Below are 15,905 nucleotides of genomic sequence, written 5' to 3'. Positions count from 1 at the left end.
TCTAAAGATTTTGTCAGGGAGCAGGATTCAGCTTCCCTCCCTCACTAGCACCTGCGAAGTTTGGTCTTCCTCTCAGTTCATTTCCACTACACCATTGTGGTAGAAATAGAAAGACAGACACAAATGGACAAAGTCAGTTAAAAGGGAGGCGATGTCAGTCTTGTAATCTAGTGGGTATCTCTTGAACAAGGTCAGAGATGAATGTTCACTATTTCTAGAAGAAAGGAAAACCTAGAACATCCAGGAAAGATTTTACTGTGTCCTGTCTCCTCCCCTTTCAACCTTAGAGTTCCTGGCCCTCAGGATGGTGAGCAAGGACCAGCAGTGTGCTGGGTGGCTGGAAGTTTTCTACAATGGGACCTGGGGCAGTGTCTGCCACAGCCCCATGGAAGACATCACTGTGTCCGTGATCTGCAGACAGCTTGGCTGTGGGGACAGTGGAACATTCAACTCCTCTGTTGGTCTCAGAGAAGGTTCTAGACCCCGGTGGGTGGATGGAATCTGCTGTCAGAAAACTGACACCTCTCTCTGGCAGTGTCCTTCTGACCCTTGGAATTACACTTCATGCTCTCCAAAGGAGGAAGCCTATATTTCGTGTGCAGGTAACTCACTGTCTGCTTCTGTGTGTCTGTCCCAATCCCTGTAGGATGCAGTGAGATTCGATATTTTAAAATCTAAGTGATATTTTAGTAATCTAAGTTTAATTTGGGTCCACAAAAATGACATTAAGTAAAAATGTTAGTCACTCAGTCATGTCTGACCCTTTGCGACTCCATGGACTGTATAGCCTGCCAAGTTCGTCTGTCCATGGAATTCTCCAGGCAAGAATACTGTTATGGGTTGCCATTCCCTTCTCCAGGGGATCATCCTGACCCCAGGTATCAAAATTGGTCTTCCACATTGCAGTCAGATTCTTTACTGTTTGAGCCACCAGAGAAACCTAAATGAGGTAAGGATGGAACTAATTTAATTCATATATTCCAACCTTGATTGTTAAAATTTTTGAGATGTAATTCTTGTAACATTGTACTAGTCCTAAGTGTACAACATAGTATTTACGTATTTGTACATATTGGTAAATAATCAACACATGTATAGTAATATTCATCACAACATGTAGTTACAATTTTTTTCTTATGATGAAAGCTTTAAGATGTATTTTCCTACCTACTCTCAAGTATAAAGTACAGGGTTAACTGTAGTCACCATGCTGTACATTACATCCTCATGACATTAATTTTAGACCTGGAAGTTTGTATTTTTTGGCTACCTTCACCCATCCCATTTTGACCACATTGACCCTCTGGAGACCACCAAACTGTTCTTTGCACCTCTGAACTCATTTTTCTGTTTTTTTTTTTTTTTTTTTTAAATAATGCACATGTAAATAAGACTAAATGGTATTTTTCTTTCTCTATCTGATTTAGTTCATTTAGCATAAGGCCCTCAAGTTCCATCCATGTTGCAAATGGCAAGATTTTCTTCTTTTTTTATGGCTGGATATATGTACATAGCAAATTTTATTTATCCATTCATCCATCAAAAAAGGCTTAATGTTGTTTGGCTATTTTAAATAATTCTGCAATGAACATTGGGTTGCACATATCTTTTTAAGTTAGTGTTTTTATTTTCTTCAGATAAATACCCCGAAGTGAAATTACTACCTCACATGGCAGTTTTATTTTTAGGTCTGAGTTTCTATTGAGGAACCTTAATACTGTTTTCCATGGTGGCTGCACCAACTTATCTTTCCCCCAACTGTGCACAAGCTTTCTCTTCTCACCACAGTCTCAAAAATTCTTGTTATTTCTTGTCTTTTTGATAAAAACAACTCTATGAGGTGATATCTCACTGTGGTTTTGATTTGCATTTTCCTGATGATTAGTAATGTTGCATATCTTTTCATGTACCTTTTCATGAACAACTGTATGTTTTCTTTGAAAAAATGTCTATTCAGGTCCTCTGCCCATTTGTAAATAAGACTGTATTCTTTTGCTATTGAGTTGTATGAGTTCTTTATGTATTCCACATATTAACCCACATCAGAAATGTATTTTGCAAATATTTTCTCTGATACTAAAGATTGTCTTTCCATTTTTTAAAAAATATTTTTCACCACGATATCTTCGCCCTTTATTTATATATTTACCAACCTGCATGCCCTACTGGATCTTAGTTCCCCAAACAGAGAATTAATCTGGGCCATGGCAGTGACAGCACTGAGTCCTGACCACTGGACTGCCCGGCGAGTTCCTCGTGTTGCTGATGGTGTCCTTTGTTGTGCAGAAGCTTTTTAGTTTTATGTCATCCCACTTAGTTAGTTTTGCTCTTGTTGCCTAATGCAAAAAGCCACCACCAAAACTGATGTCTATAACTTTTTCTTCCAGGATTTTTACGGCTTCAGGACTTATGATTAAGTCTTTGATCCATTTTGAATTAATTTCTGTGAATGCTACGAGAGAGTGGTCCAGTTTTATTTTTTGCATGTAGCTGTCCAGCTTTCCCAACACCATTTATTGAAGAGAATGTCCTTTCGGCATTGCATATTCCTAGTTCCTCTGTCAAAAATTAATTAACTATATGTATTTGGGTTTATTTCTGGGCTCTCTATTCTATTCTGTTGATCTCTGCACCCATTTTTATACCAACACTATACTGTTTTGCTTAATACAGCTTTGAAATATAGTTTTAAATCCGGAAACATGGCACCTCCAATATTGTTCTTTCTCAAGATTGCTTTGGCTATTCAGGGTCCTTTGTGGTTCCATACAAATTTTAGGATTGTTTGTTCCATGTCTGTGAAAATTTCCTTTGGAATTTTGATAACAAAATCCACTATCTTTCATCAATGTCTTAGAGTTTCAGTGTACAGGACTATCACCTCTTTGGTTAAATTTGTTCCTAATAATTTATCAGTTTTTTGTTCAACTGTAAATAGAATTGTTTTCTTAATTTTTCCTTATGGCAATTTGTTATTAGTGTATCGAAATGCAACTGATTTTTGTATATGAATTTTATATCTTATGACTTCACTGAGTGTATTAGTTCTAACAAATTTTTGGGGGGGCTTTAGGGTTTTCTATATATAATATTATGAAATCTCCAAATAGCATCAGTTTTGCCTTTTCCTTTCAGATTTGTGTGTCCTTATTTTTTTTCCTTGCCGGATTGTTTTGGCTAGGAATACCAAACCTATGTTGAATAAAAGTGGTGATTAGGCATCTTTGTCTTGCATCTGATCTCAGAGAAAAAATATTCAGCTGTTTACTGTTGAGTATGAGGTTAGCTGTGAGTTTGACATATGGTCTTTATTATACTGAGATATAATCCCTCTGTATCTACTTTATAGAGGTTTTTAAAATCAGAAATGGATGTTAATATTTCCAACTGTTTTTTCTACATCTACTGAGAGGATATGATTTTCATTTTCATTTTGTTTACTTGGTGTATCACATTGATTAATCTGTGAATATTGAACCATCCTTGCATCCTTTGGAACAAATCTCACTTGATCATTGTGCATGATCCTTTGGATGCATTATTGAATTATGTTTTTTAATATTTTGTTGAGGATTTTTGTCCCTCTGTTTATCAGAGATATTTCTTGTCTGGTTTTGATATCAGAACCTTGTTGGTCTCATAAAATGAGTTTGGCAGTGTTCTTTTCTTCTGCTTTTTGAAGAGTCTGAGAAGGTTCCACCACTTAATACCATTACACTGGGAGTTGGGATTTCAACAGCAAGTGCTGAATGAAGTAACTAAATATTGGGGGGTGACAGATATTCAAACCAAAGTGCTTATTCCCTGCAACATTTCTCTATCTCTCTCTTTCCTACATACACAAACACACACACCCCATTCAGATATATCTTGAATGATACGCTGGGTGTTGCCTGAGAGAATGTGGTGATAGATATTTCAAAAACATATATATATATATATATATATATATATATATATATATATATATATACCACTCCTTGACTCTCTTGCCTCATCTATTTGTCTTCTCCACTTGAAGGCTAAAGAAGCATTAAACTATTAAATCTTTTATTGATGACATTTTTCCTACAGTAAAGCACGAGAAAGTGGGAGGTGGTTAAGTGTCTGACTCTGAAAGTGTCAGAAAGCAGAGATCCTGCTGTCACTTTCTCCAGGATCTCTGTATAGATTGGGTAGGAGGTTTGATAGGATGATGTGGAAAGAATACATTAATTCTGATATTTTTTAACAGGTACATTTTACACTTATGTATATTTCTTTCAGTTTCAGGCTTTTGTGCCCTTTTCTTGGTGTTTTGTTTGTAATTTCTATTTCCTCTGATTACTTAGCTTTCTCAGTATACCTATTTGAGTCTATTGCAGACAGTTTTACTTTCAGTTCAGTTTAGTCGCTCAGTCGTGTCCAACTCCTTGTAACCCCATGGACTGCAGCACACCAGGACTCCCTGTCCATCACCAACTCCCAGGGTTTGCTCAAACTCATGTCCACTGAATCAGTGATGTCATTCAATCATCTCATCCTCTGTTGTCCCCTTATCCTCCCCCTTTCAATTTTTCCCAACATCAGGGTTTTCACCAATGAGTCAGTTCTTCACATCAGGTGATCAAAGTATTGGAGTTTCAGCTTCAGCATCAGTCCTTCCAATGAATATTCAGGACTGATTTCCTTTAGGATGGACTGGTTTGAACTCCTTGCAGTCCAACGGACTCTCAAGAGCCTTCTCCAACACTACAGTTCAAAAGCATCAATTCTTTGGTGCTCAGCTTTCTTTATAGTCCAACTCTCACATCCATACATGACTACTGGAAAAACTATACTCTTGATTAGACGGACCTTTGTTGACAAAGTAATGTCTCTGCTTTGTAATATGCTGTATAGGTTGGTCATAACTTTTCTTCCAAGGAGTAAGCATCTTATAATTTCATGGCTGCAGTCACCATCTGCAGTGATTTTGGAGCCCTCCAAAATAAAGTCTGTCACTGTTTCCATTGTTTCCCCATTTATTTGCCATGAAGTGATGGGACCAGATGCCATGATCTTAGTTTTCTGAATGTTGAGCTTTAAGCCAACTTTTTCACTCTCCACTTTCACTTTCATCAAGAGGCTCTTCAGTTCTTTTTCACTTTCTGCCATAAGGGTGGTGTCATCTGCATATCTGAGGTGATTGATATTTCTCCCGGCAATCTTGATTCCAGCTTGTGCTTCATCCAGCCCAGCATTTCTCATGATGTACTCTGCATATAAGTTAAATAAGCAGGGTGACAATATACAGCCTTGATGTATTTCTTTCCCTATTAGGAACCAGTCTGTTGTTCCATGTCCAGTTCTAACTGTTTCTTCCTGACCTGCATACAAATTTCTCAAGAGGCAGGTCAGGTGGTCTGGTATTCCCATCTCTTGAAGAATTTTCCACAGTTTGTTGTGATCCACGCAGTCAAAGGCTTTGGCATAGTCAATAAAACAGAGACAGATGTTTTTCTGGAACTCTTTTGCTTTTTCGATGATCCAACAGATGTTGGCAATTTGATCTCTGGTTTCTCTGCTTTTTATAAAACCGGCTTGAACATCTGGAAGTTCATGGTTCATGTACTGTCGAAGCTTAGCTTGGAGAATTTTCAGCATTACTTTGCTAGTGTGTGATATGAGTGCAATTGTGTGGTAGTTTAAACATTTGTAGACATTGCCTTTCTTTGGGATTGGAATGAAAACTGACCCTTTCCAGTCCTGTGGCCACTGCTGAGTTTTCAAATTTGCTGGCATATTGAGTGTAGCACTTTCACAGCATCATCTTTTAGGATTTGAAATAGCTCAACTGGAATTCCATCACCTCTACTAGCTTTGTTCGTAGTGATGCTTCCTAAGGCCCACTTGACTTTGCATTCCAGGATGTCTGGCTCTAGGTGAGTGATCATACTATCATGATTATCTGGGTCATGAAGATCTTTTTTGTACAGTTCTTCTGTGTATTCTTGCCACCTCTTCTTAATATCTTCTGCTTCTGTTAGGTCCATACCATTTCTGTCCTTTATTGAGCCCATCTTTGCATTAAATATTCCCTTGGTATCTCTAATTTTCTTGAAGAGATCTCTAGTCTTTTGCATTCTATCGGTTTCCTCTATTTCTTTGCACTGGTCACTGAGGAAGGCTTCTTATCTTTCCTTGTTATTCTCTCCCTTCAGGGAACTTCCATAAGCCTCTTATCCTCCTCCATCAGAGGGCAGACAAACTGAAAACCACAATTACAGAAAACTGACCAATCTGATCATATGGACCACGCCTTGCCTAACTCAGTGAAACTATGAGCCATGCCAATTTGGCCACCCAAGATGGACGAGTCATGGTGGAGAGTCCTGACAAAATGTGGTCCACTGGAGAAGGGAATGGCAAACCACTTCAGTATTCCTGCCTTGAGAAGCCCATGAACAGTATGAAAAGACAAAAAGATAGGACACTGAAAGATGAACTCCCCAGTTTGGTAGGTGCCCAAATTGCTACCGGAGATCAGTGGAGCAATAACTCCAGAAAGAATGAAGAGCTGGAGTCAAGGCAAAGACAACACTCAGCTGTGGATGTGACTGGGGATAGAAGCAAAGTCCAATGCTGTGAAGAGCAATAGTGCATAGGAACCTGGAATGTTAGGTCCATGAATCAAGGCAAATTGCAAGTGGTCAAACAGGAGATGGCAAAAGTGAACATAGACATTTTAGGAATCAGCGAACTAAAATGGACTGGAATGGGTGAATTTAACTCAAATGACCATTATATCTGCTACTGTGGGCAAGAATCCCTTAGAAAAAATGAAGTAGCCATCATAGCAAACAAATGAGTCCAAAATGCAGTACTTGGATGCAATCTCAAAAATGACAGAATGATCTCTGTTCATTTCCAAGGCAAACCATTCAATATCACAGTATTCCAAGTTTATGCAATGGCAACCCACTCCAGTACACTTGTCTGGAAAATCCCATGGATGGAGGAGCCTGGTAGGCTGCAGTCCATGGGGTCTCTGGGAGTTGGAGATGACTGAGTGACTTCACTTTCAGTTTTCACTTTCATGAATTGGAGAAGGAAATGGCAACCCACTCCAGTATTCTTGCCTGGAGAATCCCAGGGACAGGGGAGCCTGGTGGGCTGCCATCTATGGGGTCACACAGAGTTGGACACGACTGAAGCAACTTAGCAGAAGTAGTAGCATGCCCGAACCAGTAATGCTGAAGAAGCTGAAGTTGAAGCTATGAAGCTTCTATGAAAGCTTCTATGAAGACCTACAAGACCTTATAGAACTAACACCCCCAAAAGAAGTCCCTTTCATTATAGGGCACTGGAGGGCAAAAGTAGGAAGTCAAGAAACACCTGGAGTAACAGGCAAATTTGGCCTTGGAGTAAGGAATGAAGGCAGGGCAAAGGCTAACAGAGTTTTGCCAAGAGAATGCACTGGTCATAGCAAATACCCTCTTCTAGCAACACAAGAGAGGACTCTACACATGGACATCACCAGATGGTCAACACCAAAATCAGATTGATTATATATTCTTTGCAGCCAAAGATGGAGAAGCTCTATATGGTCAGCAAAAAGAAGACCAGGAGCTGATTGTGGCTCAGATCATGAACTCTTTATTGCCAAATTCAGACTTAAATTGAAGAAAGTAGGGAAAACCACTAGACCATTCAGGTATGACCTAAATAAAATCCCTTACGATTATACAGTGGAAGTGACAAATCGATTTAAGGCACTAGATCTGATAGACAGAGTGCCTGATGAACTATGGATGGAGGTTCATGACATTGTACAGGAGACATGGAGCAAGACCATCCCCAAGAAAAACAAATGCAAAAAAGCAAAATGACTGTCAAGGAGGCCTTACAAATAGTTGTGAAAAGAAGAGAAGCAAAAAGCAAAGGAGAAAAGGAAAGGTATACCCATTTGAATGCAGAGTTCCAATGAATAGCAAGGAGGGTTTTGCTTTACTCAGTAGCCATTTATCTATCTTTTTCTGAAGTCTACTTGGTAAATCTGTATATTCCCCTTAAGAGTTTCTTCTTACTACAGAAATATTCTCTTGTGCATGTGTCATGTTGAATAATAGATGAGAGTAGTTTAGAATCTATTTAACAATTTTCCACTGAAACCCATGGAGGATTCATGTTGATGTATGGCAAAACCAAAACAATATTGTAAAGTAATTAGCCTCCAATTAAAAGAAATACGTTAATATTAAAAAGTATGTAAGTGAAATTTTAAATATAAATTTATTCTGTGTTTATGGACTAATTTTCTTTAATACACTTTATTTTCATAAACCATTATCATTAATTTATATTTGCTTCACTATTTTGTTGATCAGCATTGATTTAAAGAAAATATATTTCACTGAACTTTATTCATCTGCTTATTTATTTAATAAACATTTAACAAGCACTTATCATGGTATTTAGAATATGTTCTCCGTCCATACTTGTTGAATGAGTGCATACAATGTGCAAGCACTGTCTTAATAGAAGAAACACAGGGTAATTAAAGTATGCAAGGTCTTTCCTTCATTCAGGGGTGTGTTAGTGTGTGTGTGTGCCTTTATAGACACCTGTGTTTATATTTGTTATTGAATGTGGAGAGTGATTAATAAGTAAATTTTTATAGGTGTTTCAGATATCTTTCTCTGTCTTTAATTTTTTTCTCTAGAATATTTTACAAATTTTCTTATTTATTTTTAGGAACTCTATAAACTAACATCATTTACCATTTTTCTAACATTATTTGGAAATATTTCCCCATCTTTTGTGTATGCTTTTAGGTTTGTATATGTGTATGGGAGGTTATGTGATCAAATTTATAACGTTTTAGTTTTTTGACTATGCCTTTAATGCAATGTTTCAAATGCCATTCTTCATCTCAAAATAACTTTTAATCAAGTTTATTTTCTACAAGTGATTTTATAATTCCACTAAGTAATATTTAAAACCTTACTGCATATAAATTTATTTTATTGTGTATGATGGTGTAATATTGTCACCAGTTAGGAATTATATCTTAGATATGTGGTATTTTTACTTAAAATTTCAAAATAAAAGTATATTATTTCATGACCTCATGGGTATGACACCAAAAGAATAGGTAAAAATAGACACGTGAGAATATCTCAGATGGCTCAGTGGTAAAGAGTTCACCTGCCAGTGGAGGAGACACACAAGACATGGATTCAACGCCTGGGTCAGGAAGATACACTGGAGAAGGAAATGCAACTCACGCCAGTATTCTTGCCTGGGGAATCTCATGGACAGAGGAGCCTGGCAGGCTATACTCCATGGGGTTGCAATGAGTTGGACACGACTGAATGACTAAACACCAGCAGGACAGTAAAAGAAACAACAGTAGAGTGAAAAGGCACCTTACAGCAAATCATATAAGGGATTAATTTGCAAAATATATAAGAATCCTACAGCTCAAGAGCAAAACAAAAGCAACAACAGCAAAACCTCTAATAAACTGATTAAAAAAATTAGTCAGGAACTAGCCATTTCTCCAAATAAGACATATGGATAGCTAACAGGTATATGAAAATACACTGACATCTTTAATCATCAGAGAAATGTAAATGAAAACCACAATGAGATGTCATCTTACACCTGTCAAAATGGCTATAATTTAAAAAAAGACAAATGTTGACAAGGTTGTGGAGAAACTGGAACTCTTCTGGATATTTATCCACATTAAATGTGTATATTGCATCTCAAAACTATGACCAAAAAACCTGTATAATTTATAGTGATTTGCCTTTTCGTTCTGGTATTGTTTTTTCTCTCTGCTCTTGATTAGTATTGCTCAGTGTTGATCAGTTTTCAGTGAGCCATGTTTGAACAGCTTTCCTCTGTTGTCTTTGTCTTATGCTTACTTTCTTTTTTAGATTAACTTTATTTCTTTCTTTATTAATTCCAATCTTGTACATCCTTTAGGCTTTATGTCTCATATCCTAGCTTCTTAAATGAAAGCTTACATTTTTTCATTTTCTGTCTCTCCTCTTTTCTAAATCTAGGGTATAAATTTCCCTTAGACACTACTTTAGTTGCATTGGAAGAATTTAGTTACAGCATACCTTTGTTACCATTATTTCACAATATTTTCAAGTTTGAAAGTTATTTCCAGACCCAGGAATTCTTTGGAAGAATATTTCTTAATTTTCTCAGTAGGGATGGCTAAGTATATCTTCTTATTAATACTTAATTTCACTCTGTTCAAAGTAAATATTCTGTATAAATTCAATTCTCTGAAGGTTTTTGTTCTATCACATGATCATCAAAACATCTACTTCTGCTCTGTTGACTATGCCAAAGTCTTTGACTATGTGGATCACAACAAACTGTGGAAAATTCTTCAAGATATGGGAATACCAGGCCACCTGACCTACCTCTTGAGAAATCTGTATGCAGGTCAGGAAGCAGTAGTTAGAACTGGACATGGAACAACAGACTAGTTCCAAATAGGGAAAGGAGTAAGTCAAGGCTGTATATTGTCACCCTGCTTATTTAACTAATATGCAGAGTACATCATGAGAAATTCTGGGCTGGATGAAGCACAAGCTGCAATCAAGATTGCTGGGAGAAATATCAATAACCTCAGATATGCAGATGACACCACCTTATGGCAGAAAGTGAAGAACTAAAGAGCCTCTTGATGAAAGTGAAGGAGGAAAGTGAAAAAAGCTCAACATTCAGAAAACTAAGATCATGGCATCCGGTCCCATCACTTCATGGCAAATAGATGGGGAAACAGTGGAATCAGTGACAGACTTTATTTTGGGGGGCTCCAAAATCACTGCAGATGGTGACTGTAGCCATGAAATTAAAAGACACTTACTCCTTGGAAGAAAAGCTATGAACAACCTAGACAGCATATTAAAAAGCAGAGACATTACTTTGTGAACAAAGGTCCATCTAGTCAAGGCTATGGTTTTGCCAGTAGTCATGTATGGATGTGAGAGTTGGACTGTGAAGAAGGCTGAGCACTGAAGAGTTGATGCTTTTGAACTGTGGTGTTGGAGAAGACACTTGAGAGTCCCTTAGACTGCAAGGAGATCCACCCAGTCCATTCTGAAGGAAATCAGTCCTGAATATTCATTGGAAGGACTGATGCTGAAGCTGAAATTCCAATACTTTGGACACCTGATGGGAAGAAATGACTCATTTGAAAAGACTCTGATGCTGGGAAAGGTTGAAGGTGGGAGGAGAAGGGGACAACAGAGGATGAAATGGTTGGATGGCATCGCTGACTCGATGGACATGAGTTTGAGTAAACTCTGGGAGTTGGTGATGGACAGGGAGGCCTGGCGTGCTGCAGCCCATGGAGTTGCAGTCAGACACGACTGAGAGACTGAACTGAACTGAACTGATGATCATTTAAAAATGAAAGTTTCCAGTGAATTTACAATAAAGTAAATAACAAGTTGTGTCATTGTTGGGTGTATTGCTCTATATATGTTATTTAGCTAACTGTTGTTTACATCTGCTATATTCCTCATTCTTTTTTGTATACTTGGTCTGCATGCTATTGCAAAATGCATGTTAAAGTTCCCGCATTTTGATTATGATTTTGTCTATTTCTGTTCTTCATTCTGTCAAGTATTATTCTATATTTCAAAGCAATGTTTTGACATTTTCTTGGATTTTAATATCTATAATATCTTCATTAAGGGTGTATCCTGTTATAATCATGAAAATGCCCTCTTTAACTCAATTAGCACATCTTGCTTTGAAGTCTACTTTCTGTGACATTTATATAGCTATTCCAGTTTTCTTACAGTTAGGATTCACACAGTATGTACATTTTCCCCATCATTTTACTGTCAACCTTTCTTTACCCTCATATATAAGCTGAATATCTTCATGGTAGTATTTACATGGATTTTGTGGTTTTATCAAGATGGGCATTAATTTGAAGTGTCTAATCAATTTACTCTAAGTGCAGTTATTGGTATTGTTGGGCTAGTATCTATCATTTACTTTTAATTGACCCACGTGCTTTATGTTCCTTTTTCCTCTCTTTCCCCCCTTCTTTTGTATTAAACAGATCTGTTATTATTCCAAATTTTCCTTTTTCCTTGATTTTCAGCAGCTTTACTAGGTGTGGGAGTTTTCATGCCCATCCATCCATTTTTAAAAAACTCTCAGTTATTATATCTTCAAGTATTACTTCTGCTGCTCTGTCTCTCTGTCTTAGCTTCTCTTCTCCTCCTATCCCACTCCTCCTTCTTCTCATCTCTCATCTCTAGGGCTCCTCTAAGTCAGTAATTTTGAGTTGAGTTCTATCTAAAATTCTTCTAAACTTATTAATTCAACTCTCTAGACATTTTATTTTCAGTTGGTAACTGTTCCTTGATTTTTATAGTTATAATTAGTTGTTAATGTTTTTCATCTTTTCACCCATTTATTCTCTCATTTCCTCTTTTTTCCTCAATATATTGATCATAGTTAAAATCTATATCTGCTAACTCCAGCACCTCTATCATGTGAGTCTCTGCCTTCTCTTATTTTCTTTTATTTCACTTTGTTAATATGTCATGTCATCCCATGTCTTCAGCATTGAAAAAAGGATCCTCCAGATACATTTTCTAACCCTTGAGAGGATTCATATTCTGTTTAGTTAAGCAAGTAGGAGAAGGGTTGAAGATCACTCAAATATATAAATACAACTGAGAACTGAGCTGTAACAAGTCTAGGTTGCGGTTTTGGTAGCACTCCATCCATCTCTTATCTCTCTGTCCATGTGGCATGGGCCTTCAAAGATTTTGGTTGATAACCTGGGTATTTTGGTAGCTCAGCACCCAAGAGAGTAAGGGAATAGCCACTCTGCTCTCCAAGACTTTTGACATAAATCTTTGGCTTTCTGCCAGCTTCATGGCTTGTATAATGAGCACATATTCGAGGAAAAAAATCTGTTGTGTGAGAAAGGATTTCAGGTCTCCCAATTCTGTCTCACCACCAGGTAACCCCAAATTATGCTGGCTTCTCTGTCCAAATAGGAGTCCTCTGTTTCTCTGAGCCCAGATTCTGAGCCTTAACCTAGGCACCAAATTGGGAAATTCCTCCAGAGAAAAAGAAACTGTAGATCCTTGGCTAACATTGAAACATATTACATGATCTCCACTCTCTAGAATTTTAACATATTTAGTCCATGTTGTGTCCACACATGTCTGATACCTTTCAGTTCAGTTCAGTAGCTCAGTCATGTCCGACTCTTTGCCACCGCATGAATTGCAGCACGCCAGGCCTCCCTGTCCATCACCAACTCCCAGAGTTCATTCAAACTCATGTCCATCGAGTTGGTGATGCCATCCGGCCGTATCATCCTCTGTCGTCCTCTTCTCCTCCTGCCCTCAATCCCTCCCAGCATCGGAGTCTTTTCCAATGATACCTTTACTTAAAGAAAATTTCCAGCATTTAAAGTTGTGTCTAACAAGACCATTGGTCTGCTTTCTCTTCCATTCTTCATGGAAGTACAGAATTTGAGGTTTTATTCTCTACTTTTCACTTACTTAAACTACAACAGTGATAGACATCATTTAACCTTTCTTTCCATGACTGGTTATGTATCAAAAGAGAGAACAATGCAGTGTGTCTGTCAATATTGTTTGTTCAAAGGCTTTCAAGGCAGGAATATAACATATTTTTGCTCTGAAAGTTAGAAATACATATTTTCCCCTAGAGAACAAATAACTCCAAATTTTAGATAATAGCAATTCCTGACACAAAGTCCAAGGAGAGATTATATTCATTTGGGAGAAGAAGCTACATTCTGTGATTCCCAGTGGAATCTGGCCAATGTCAATCAATATCTTCTGACATCATCTCTCATGCAGGGTTGTTTAATCTACTCAAAGAGATTATACTTTTTGAAACTAAGTATCCAGATCTGGAGTTTGAAGCTTAGAATCATAAGTGAACTATTCTAGGGTAAACCATGGTGTCTCACAGACCATTTGTTTTTCAGTTCTCATGATTATACCAAGGAGAACGATTTTAATGATAGAGGATTCATGGCTGCTCCCCGAGGCTTCTGATGAGGCCACTGCCTGACTCTAAAGTCAAGGACCAAGAGTGTGTAGCTTATAAAGAATACATCCAGCTACCAGCCTAATCCTGTGACTCTGAACTCATTTAACCCCTCAGGGTAGAGAGACCAACATTTCCTGTAAATCTTTTTCAGATTCTGTGCAGAGCTCTACAAATCAGAATGTTAACTCTGATAGGACCTTGTAACACCATCTGTCTCAGACTATCTAGTAGTAATATTTCCTGTTTTTGTCCATTTTCATCCTTGTTATGCTCTTATCACTTCTATAAGAATCCAGATCCAAATGTTCCACAGGGCAATGACTCCGCAGCATCAGCTTCTGAAGAGAGCGCCCCCAACTACTCGGGTGAGGGTCCCACAGGACAGAAGATCTTTCTCATCTCCTGGTCAGCGCCCCATTGCCCCATTTCTGTCTCCTCAGACAGCAGACAGCTCCGCCTGGTGGACGGGGGCAGACCCTGCGCCGGGAGAGTGGAGATCCTTCACCAGGGTTCCTGGGGCACCATCTGTGATGACAGCTGGGACCTGGACGATGCCCGTGTGGTGTGCAGGCAGCTGGGCTGTGGAGAAGCCCTCAGTGCCGTGGAGTCTGCTCCCTTTGGGGCGGGATCAGGACCCATCTGGCTGGATCATATGTATTGTGGAAGAATGGAGTCCCACGTGTGGCAGTGGGCTTCCTGGGGCTGGGGGTGGCAAAACTGCGGTCATGACGAGGATGCAGGAGTTATCTGCTCAGGTATGATCAGTGAATTGCCCACTGACTGAAAGAACAGAAAGCTCCAGGGAAGCTGGTGTCTGATCACCAGGGCAATAGATGTGTAAGCTAGAGACGTCTGAGATATCCTCCTTGAATGCATAAAGTATCTGTGAGTGATCAGTTCAGTTCAGTCGCTCAGTGGTGTCCGACTCTGCTACCCCATGGACCACAGCATGCCAGGCTTCCCTGTCCATCACCAACTGCTGAAGCTTACTCAAACTCATGTCTATTGAGTCAGTGATGCCATCCAACCATCTCATCCTCTGTCTTCCCCTTCTTCTCCCATCTTCAATCTTGTCTAGAATCAGGGTCTTTTCAAAGGAGTCAGTTCTTCCCATCAGGTGTCCAAAGTATTGGAGTTTCAGCTTCAGCATCAGTCCTTCCAATGAATATTCAGGATTGATTTCCTGATGGGCTTCATTTGTTTCTACTTTTCCTCTTACAAGTCTCTGCTATTTCTTCTCCAGTGATCTTACCTGATATAGCTTAATCTATATCCCAATAAAAATTGATACTCATTTTTATATAATTTACTTTTGGAAGAGTGAAACATTTGCAAATCACCACATGCACCTGCTTTGCACAGTGAGCCCATGGGAGGAAAGGGGTAGAATGAGGATGTACCTTCCAGGATGGAGTCCTTTCTGTATATATAGTGCGAGACACATTTTTGTGCTAGGTTAGTTGTGGAGGCACAGGGGACATCACCAAACAAATCAGAGAGGAACTTATGGATTTGTGCCAAATTGCAAGTCCCCTTTGAAAATTTAGATTTGAATATTCATAGCTCTTTGACTGGTAGGACAATAGAGTTGTGGATGAAATGTTCTGAGTCTGGGTTCTCCTTTCATTGTTACTAGAAAGGATTGTCTGTTCTTTTTTTTCTTTAAAACCTCTGTATAAACCAAAATTTTGGAGGAACACTTAGCCACACACTGACAAGTCAAAGATATAGTCAATAAAATGTGAATTTCTATGTTTTGTGGTAATAAATTATATTTTATACCTGATGTCTTCAATGATATAAGAGAATTGTGTTTGGGGGCTTGTTTGATAGGAACAGGAGTAAGAGGACACCTG

General features: G+C 38.4%; 1 pseudogene; it reads left to right on the top strand.

The window, feature by feature from the left end:
- LOC129621255 (antigen WC1.1-like) overlaps positions 1–15,905 on the top strand; it is a 69,448-nt pseudogene that overhangs the window by 34,688 nt on the left and 18,855 nt on the right.

The sequence above is a fragment of the Bubalus kerabau genome, chromosome 1 (assembly GCF_029407905.1).
Source record: "Bubalus kerabau isolate K-KA32 ecotype Philippines breed swamp buffalo chromosome 1, PCC_UOA_SB_1v2, whole genome shotgun sequence".
Taxonomy (NCBI): Eukaryota; Metazoa; Chordata; class Mammalia; order Artiodactyla; family Bovidae; genus Bubalus; species Bubalus kerabau.
The sequence above is the reverse complement of the archived record's forward strand: the minus strand, read 5'-3'. Positions and strand labels throughout refer to the sequence as shown.